The sequence below is a fragment of the Myodes glareolus genome, chromosome 22 (assembly GCF_982192425.1).
Source record: "Myodes glareolus chromosome 22, mMyoGla1.1, whole genome shotgun sequence".
Taxonomy (NCBI): domain Eukaryota; kingdom Metazoa; phylum Chordata; class Mammalia; order Rodentia; family Cricetidae; genus Myodes; species Myodes glareolus.
Genome location: NC_142047.1, coordinates 34,824,824 through 34,832,035, shown reverse-complemented (window position 1 = coordinate 34,832,035; position 7,212 = coordinate 34,824,824). Strand labels below are relative to the sequence as shown.

General features: G+C 47.4%; 1 long non-coding RNA gene across 1 annotated transcript; it reads left to right on the top strand.

The window, feature by feature from the left end:
- The first annotated feature begins 978 nt into the window (after positions 1–978).
- LOC148118509 (uncharacterized) lies at positions 979–6,488 on the top strand. The gene is made up of 2 exons (XR_015735974.1): positions 979–1,406; positions 5,649–6,488. It is a non-coding gene; the product is annotated as an uncharacterized LOC148118509 (long non-coding RNA).
- The last annotated feature ends 724 nt before the right edge of the window (positions 6,489–7,212 follow it).

Genomic DNA, 7,212 nt, shown 5'->3' with positions numbered 1-7,212 from the left:
CAAATCAACACAAATCATTTTATTTGTTTTACGATATTATATTTTAAATGAATTTGCTTACAAAATTGCCTTTTGCAACTCATTAATGGAAGTAGTACACAGTTTAAAAAAAGAAAAAGAGTTTTTTGGCTAGTAAAAGGGTTTCTGGAAACAAACAGAAGTTTTAAAACACCATTTTTAAAGTGAACTAGCAGAGAGTGATGAAAGTCTGCCAACTTTTTGCACAAGGAAACCTGAGTTTATACTCAGTAACAGGGTAGGTCACAACAGACAACTAGAATAGTCAAAGCAAACATTACAAAATACTTAAGGTGTTATCCAAATATAAGAAACATGCGTGACCTTCCCTCTTTACAAGAATCATATTAAGAATAGGCTTGAAACACATTACAGTTAATTTCCCTTATTACAAATAATAAAGTTGAATGAAGAACTTTATGGTGCCCTTTGCTCTGTTATTCATGACAGTTAACTCATTCAAAAGGCAACCTGATCAAATTTGCATATGCTATGCTGGCCTCCAATCAACTCCCAGAGTCCCTGTGCCATGACAGCTGGCGAGCCAGGAGGGTGACACACAGGCAGAACTCTAACCTGCGTGGGTCTAGATTTCCCACCCTGCTGCCACCAGTCTGGGCCTGGAGAGAAGATGTGACCTCTCGGAGTGGCAGAGAGCGTGTGGAGATCACACATCGCTGGTCCGTCAGTTCAGGAGAAGATGACTGTCGGAACCCTACAAATGGGGAACTCTCTGGAAAACTGTATTTAGAAAAGCAGAGCAGACTGGACCTCCCGCTTGCTCCCTCTGACTGCACAAACCCCGTTCCTTCACTACAATATCAGCCTGGCCCTCTTAAAAGCCACGAGCTAGGATGCCTTGTTTAATAGTGGAAGGTCAGCATGTGACCAGCCTAGCCCTGTCACTCAGGCAATACCCATCATGCATTTCAGGAAGAAGTCCACCTGGGGGGAGGAGCCTCAGAGTCTGAGCTTCACAGCAATCCCTCTATGCTTCTCTCTGCAATCCCTCCGCAAACCCAGGGTTGGGGGGCTCACCTGCTATATTCTGCTCCAGCCCTGTCTCTGACTCACCTGAGGGCCTGGGTGTGCTCATCCCAGATGAAGGGATGCCTATTCAACAGAGTCCTGCCAGCAAGGAAGGAGAGCTTGTGCTAGAATGTGACCAGTCCAGTGACAACCACTGACTCCACCTCAGCGTGCAAGACCACAGACTTCCACACAGTGGCATACATTTGGTGGCGACAGGAGCCAGAATGATGCCTGTGGTGCGCTGGGGTTGACTGATGCAAGGACAGCAGGAGAATTCTGGGGAGGAGGAAGTTGATTCCTCCCACTCCTGCCCAGATCACCGAAGCCACAGGATGTGAGCTGCCCCACTGAAAAAGGTACTGAGCCACATGGCTAAAATAGATCATACTAATGGGTTAATCAAGATGTGAGAGTTAGTTAATAAGAAGCCTGACCTAAAAGGCCAATCAGCTTTATAACTTACAGAGATTTCAGTATGGTTGATTTTCTCTGGCGCCTGCCGGTTGTGGGGTACCAGGCGGGGACAGAAAACACAAACAAGCAGGGCCCTACATGTTACAGAATGGCGCCCACGTGGATAACTTCACCCACAAAAAGCCTGAGAATGCTTGGGAAAGATTAGAGTAAAGCATTTCAGTTTTCAGCCATGGCAGGAAAAAAGCTACGCTGTTTTAAAATGCTGGCTTTCTGGGCCGTCCTGCCAGGGAAAACTCTGACTCTTTCAAGCAGGCAGTCCCGACTCTGGAAACACTGTAGCAGATTGCTTCCTGGCAAGGACCTTGAAATGCCTTAAGAGCTTTTGACTGTTGTTTTCTCCAATTCCTTAGCAAATTAAAGACCCACATGGTCAGAGATATACAGTAAAGAGAGATTCAAACAATAAGAAAACCTCTAAATAGTTTACAGTATGTTAAAAATATACTCGGGCTTTAAAAAAAAAAAGGTATAAAGCCTTAAAATAAAAAAGAAAGAAAGAGAATAGTTGGGTGTGGTGATACACACCTTTAATCCCAGCACTGGGGAGGCAGAGACAGACGGATCTCTGGGAGTTCACGGATAGCCTGGTTTACAGAGGGAATTCCAGGACAAAGATATGCAGAGAACCTGTCTCAAAAAGCCAAAAGTTAAAAGTAAAAATAAAAGAAATAGAGGTTAAAATAAAACACATAAAGATGAAAAATATACAGAGAATCTTGATACTGTTTGCTATTATGCTCTCTTTGAATTGTTTAAATGCTGAGGAAGGAGCAACAGCTGCTAAAAGATATTTGCTTATAAATGCTGCAGAATTAATCCAAGGTAGGTATTTTGAAAATACCTTGGCTTCAAAATAGAAATCAAAAGGTATATTACTTTGGAGAAGAGATTTTGCTTTTGTTTCCACTGAAAAAGAGAGGCTCTGGATTTATTCAGAGTTAAGAAAAATCATCTTTGACCAAGGGAGACCACCTGAACAATCTCTGGTAGGAACAGATGGCCCAGATGTCTGAGTTTCTTCATCCAGAACAGGTTCAAGACTGCTGCCTGAGATGATGAAGACTCACAGGATACTTCAGTCAGGACTTGATCATAACTCTAAATTTTCTTTAGGTCCCCATAAGATTATCAGTGCCCCCAACAAGCTGGAAGTAGCCTGGAATACTACGCCCACATTCCCAAAACATGGACTATGGATATTTTCCTTTGTTTTTTTTTTTTTTTTTAAAAAAGAGGGGGAAGTGGTGCAGGAGAATTGTCTGTATTCTGTCAATCATGTTTTAAATAAACACTGATTGGTCAGGCAGGAGGTATAGGTGGGGAAAACAGACAGGAAGTAGAAATGATGCAAGGAGAGCAGGAGAATTCTGGGAAGCAGGAAGTTGATTCCTCCCACTCCTGCCCAGATCACCCAAGCCGCAGGATGTGAGCTGCCCCACTGAAAAAGGTACTGAGCCACATGGCTAAAATAGATCAGAAAAATGGGTTAGTAAAGATGTGAGAATTAGCCAGTAAGAAGCCTGACCTAATGGGCCAATCAGCTTTATAACTTCTAGAGATCTGTGTGATTGATTTTTCTCTGGGACTAAATAACTGGGGGCCGGGCAGGACAGAAAACCCAAATAACAAACAGGCCCCCTCGTGTTACAGTTGACACCTGCCTGCAGGAGCAAAGGAGCTCGGGCTCAGAGTGGATGTCCCTAGGATGGTGTGTGACCTGAATTCAGGACAGGGGGATGCAGAAGGCCCACATGGAAGACTTGCTCTCGCCAGTGGCATGACATTAGCAGAGAAGAAACAAAACCACCTTGTACATCCCTGTGGCCCAAGAGCTAGAGCCACACAAGGGGCCTTCCCTTCTTATGGCCTTTCTACAAGTGGAACCTGACGAAACCACCATGACCAAGCACTACTCTCTTATTTCAGAGTCAAGGCCAAGCCTCTAGAGCCAAGTTCAAGTCTCATGGCTCTGTCAAGGCCTCTGTTTCCCAATCTGAGAAATGAAAAAGAGAACTTGAGCCATCGACTGATGATTTCCCGGTAGAGAAACTGGGGCCCAGGCCAGGCTCACGCTGCTTTCTCATTTGTTTCTCCTCTGTCATCTTCTGCCCTCACTCCTTCATCCTTAGCATCCTTAAAAACATGTAGCCTGGCCAGGCGGGGGTGGCGCACGCCTTTAATCCCAACACTCAGAAGGCAGAAGCAGACGGATCTCTGTGAGTTTGACGTTAGCATGGTCTACAAGAGTTAGTTGCAGGATGGGCTCCAAAACTACAGAGAAACCCTGTCTCAAACAACAACAACAACAACAAAAAAAAAAAACAAAAAATCCCCACACAAAGCACGTTGGCTGAATCCCGAGTGTGTCTACCTGGTCAGCCCTTCCCTGTCCCTATCTCAGGTGTCCAGGTTATACACATCTATGCACAGGTGTCCTTTGTTTGCCCACACTGTCTGTGTCTCAGCACCTCCTCTATCCACACCGTGTGCTCGGCCTTGTTCTGCTCCTCCTGGGTGCCCTTTGTCCATGTCGTCCTTCTCTCCAGAACCCCGACATTGTTGGCTGGGAAAGGGAAAGACAGTTACCTAAGGTGGAGGACCCACAGTCTCTCCTCTCCAGTCTCCCATAATAATGTAGCTACAGATTGACCCTCTTGGACTATGGATGGTTTCAGTCACGGTGACAGTACCCCCAGAGTCCTGGCACCACGCACATGAGGTCAACGGACTTCCCCTCTCCACAAGGCCACACAACCCACCCTCCATCTCGATGTTGCTTTTCACAGGCATGGGCCTCTTTTCCCCAGAGAGGCCAAGAGAAGGAAGGGCTCATTGCAAACCTAAGGGCTCGTTGCAAACCTAAGGGAAACGTGCCCAGGCCTTGCCATTCCAGTGACCTTCAGAATTCCTACTTCACACTCCCCAGCGTCTGGAGTACCACATAGCATGTGATCTACAGTTGAGAAGGTTCCTGTTACCTCTGCTGACACACCCTGTCACACTCCCTGAACTCCTGCTGCTCAGTTCAGATGAGCCGGATGAGAGAAGAGCAAAGCCAGTGCAGTGTCTGTTAGAGGCATATTCAACATACATGCATGCATGTGCAAGCCTGTGCGCACACACACATTCTTGTAAGCAAAGTGAGGCCACACACACACACACACACACACACATACACACACGGTCTTCAGCCCCAACTTCCACTCTGTTCTGTCTTCTGCAGAGATGGAAACACACCTGCTCGCCCCTCTTGCCTGTTGGAAGTAGTCCAGCAACAAGCCTCTTTTGGGGTTTTAGAAACAGCATTTCTTTATGTAACAGCCCTAGCTGTTCTGGAACTTGCTCTGTAGAGCAGGTTGGCCTCCAGCTCATAGAGATCCTCTGCCTCCAAGTGTTGGGATTAAAGGTGTGTGCCACCACTGGCTGGCAGCAAACCTCTCGAGTTTTATTTAGAAGAATACTGCATCAGACACATGGGTGCTCACACCTGGAAACTCATCAGACACACAGGTGTTCACACCTGGAAAGCTCATCAGACACACGGGTGTTCACACCTGGAAAGCTTATCAGCCACACGGGTGTTCACACCTGGAAAGCTCATCAGACACACGGGTGTTCACACCTGGAAAGCTTATCAGCCACACGGTGTTCACACCTGGAAAGCTCATCAGACACATGGGTGTTCACACCTGGAAAGCTCATCAGCCACACGGGTGTTCACACATGGAAACATTGCTCGGGGCAGCTGTTTCAGAGAAGATGCTTTGAGCTTCTCGTTAGAGGAGGACAGTTTCTAGGCGGTTTCTAGATAGTTTGCAAATTCTGTCTTAATCCCCACATTTGTAAATATAAAGACGATGCCCAACTATGTGTCAGCTAGTAGCCTACCAAGAGTTGTGTGTGTACTCAATTCCTCCAAGACCACGGGCATCACCATCTTAGGAAGCAGACACAGAGGAGCTGAAAGGTTTGCCCAGTCTCAAAACTGCTGTGTGTAGTCTTCTGGCTTGATCTGTCAGACTTCAGAGTCACGGTGTTTGCCCACCGCCTTGGGTGGCCCTGCGCTGCTATGCCAGGATTGCCATCTTACCATTCCTAACTGCTGATCTCTGTTTCCCTAGAACCTGAAGGCTGCTAACACAGACCCTACAGCCCCACCCTATGACTCCCTGCTCAGGGCAGTGGCTCTGATGCCGGCTCCCTGAGCTCCTTCACCTCCTCAGCCTCCAACCAGGACCAGGACTACAACTACCTTACTGAATAGGGAAGTCGATTCAAGAAACTGGCTGACATGTACGGTGGTGGTGAGGATGACTAGGCTGCCCTGCCGAGCTGTCCAGCAAGAACTGAAGATCCGGTCACAAGGGGAACCTCGCTTCCACTTCGCAAGGACTCTAGAGCTTGCCAGGAAGCGACCTGAGAGGCACGCTGCATCTGACATGAAGGCCGGACTGTAGCCTCTGAGATGAAAGGGTGTGGCACCGACTTCAGCACTGATCCCCTCTCAGCCAGGGCAGGGCTGCTTCCAAGGCTGAACTTGCAGAGGTCTCCCACCTGCCACTCCGTGCTCCACCCCGCCCTCCTCAGGGCCTCCTCGCTCTGACGTTCTTCATGACTTTCCCACGGTTCCTTCTCTTTGGAAAGAGGCCTCTTTCTGCAGCCCCCCCCCTTTTTTTTTTCTTATGCGGTTTTTAAAAAGTTAGAAGCTGGAAGGGCAGGGTCAGTGTCCCCTCCGGCCCTTTGCAAGAGAAGCCTGCCAGGCTCGCTGGTCCTGGTTTGTCTGATCTCTGGGCCTTGAGGCCTCACACTGGGATGGATTACTGCTTTATTATTATTTTTTTTAACTGAGTATGTCTAGTTGTCTTGCATTTTTTATTTTCTCTGTTGTGTCCTGTGGGTGGACAGTGATGACAATCATGTATATGTTCTAGAATTTTTTTATTAAACAAACTTTTCCCAGAGGTGCTAAGGGAATCAATTTAAAACAAAACCCGTATCTAATTCTAATTCTCAACTTTACCCGGGCGTTTATGAGAAGGGTTCAGTTTGGTGGTTTTAGACTTTTTAGAAGCTCCTGCAAACCCCTTCACTTCTCAACTTCCTCCTTGTGGTATAGATTTCTCAAGATTCACTCGTGTGTCCTTTGGGCTCCACTGATCTCAGGGCAGGAAAGTGGACTTAATGCTGTGGACAGCCTGTGTTACCGACTTCCCCTCCACTGGAGCTTCAGAGCTCTGAGAGAACCCAAGTTAGCATCCTTCCCCTTGAACTGAGTGGCCCAAGCCGGTAATTATAGCACTAGGGAGGTGAAATCAGGAATTCAAGGTCATTGTGAACTACACAGCAAGTTTGAGGTTGTTGGCTAGGGGGAGGGGAAGGGGAAAGGATCATGGGTGATGTGTATCTGGCTGTAATCCCAGCACACAGAGGCTGAGGCAGGAGTTCTCATATTGGAGGTGGGCTCTTGTCTCAGAAAACAAAAATGTTTCCCAGGCCAGCCAGAGCTTTGTGGTGAGACCCCGTCTCAAACAACAAATGTTTGGATGGATTGATGACCTGCCGCATGGTAAGGGCTGCCACTTACTCAGGACTTCCCAAGCCCCACAGCGCCTAACTTCCTTAAACTGGCCTCACAGTCATCCTCTGAGGGCACTTTCCTGCGCTAAAGAGTGACTCCTTCAGCTG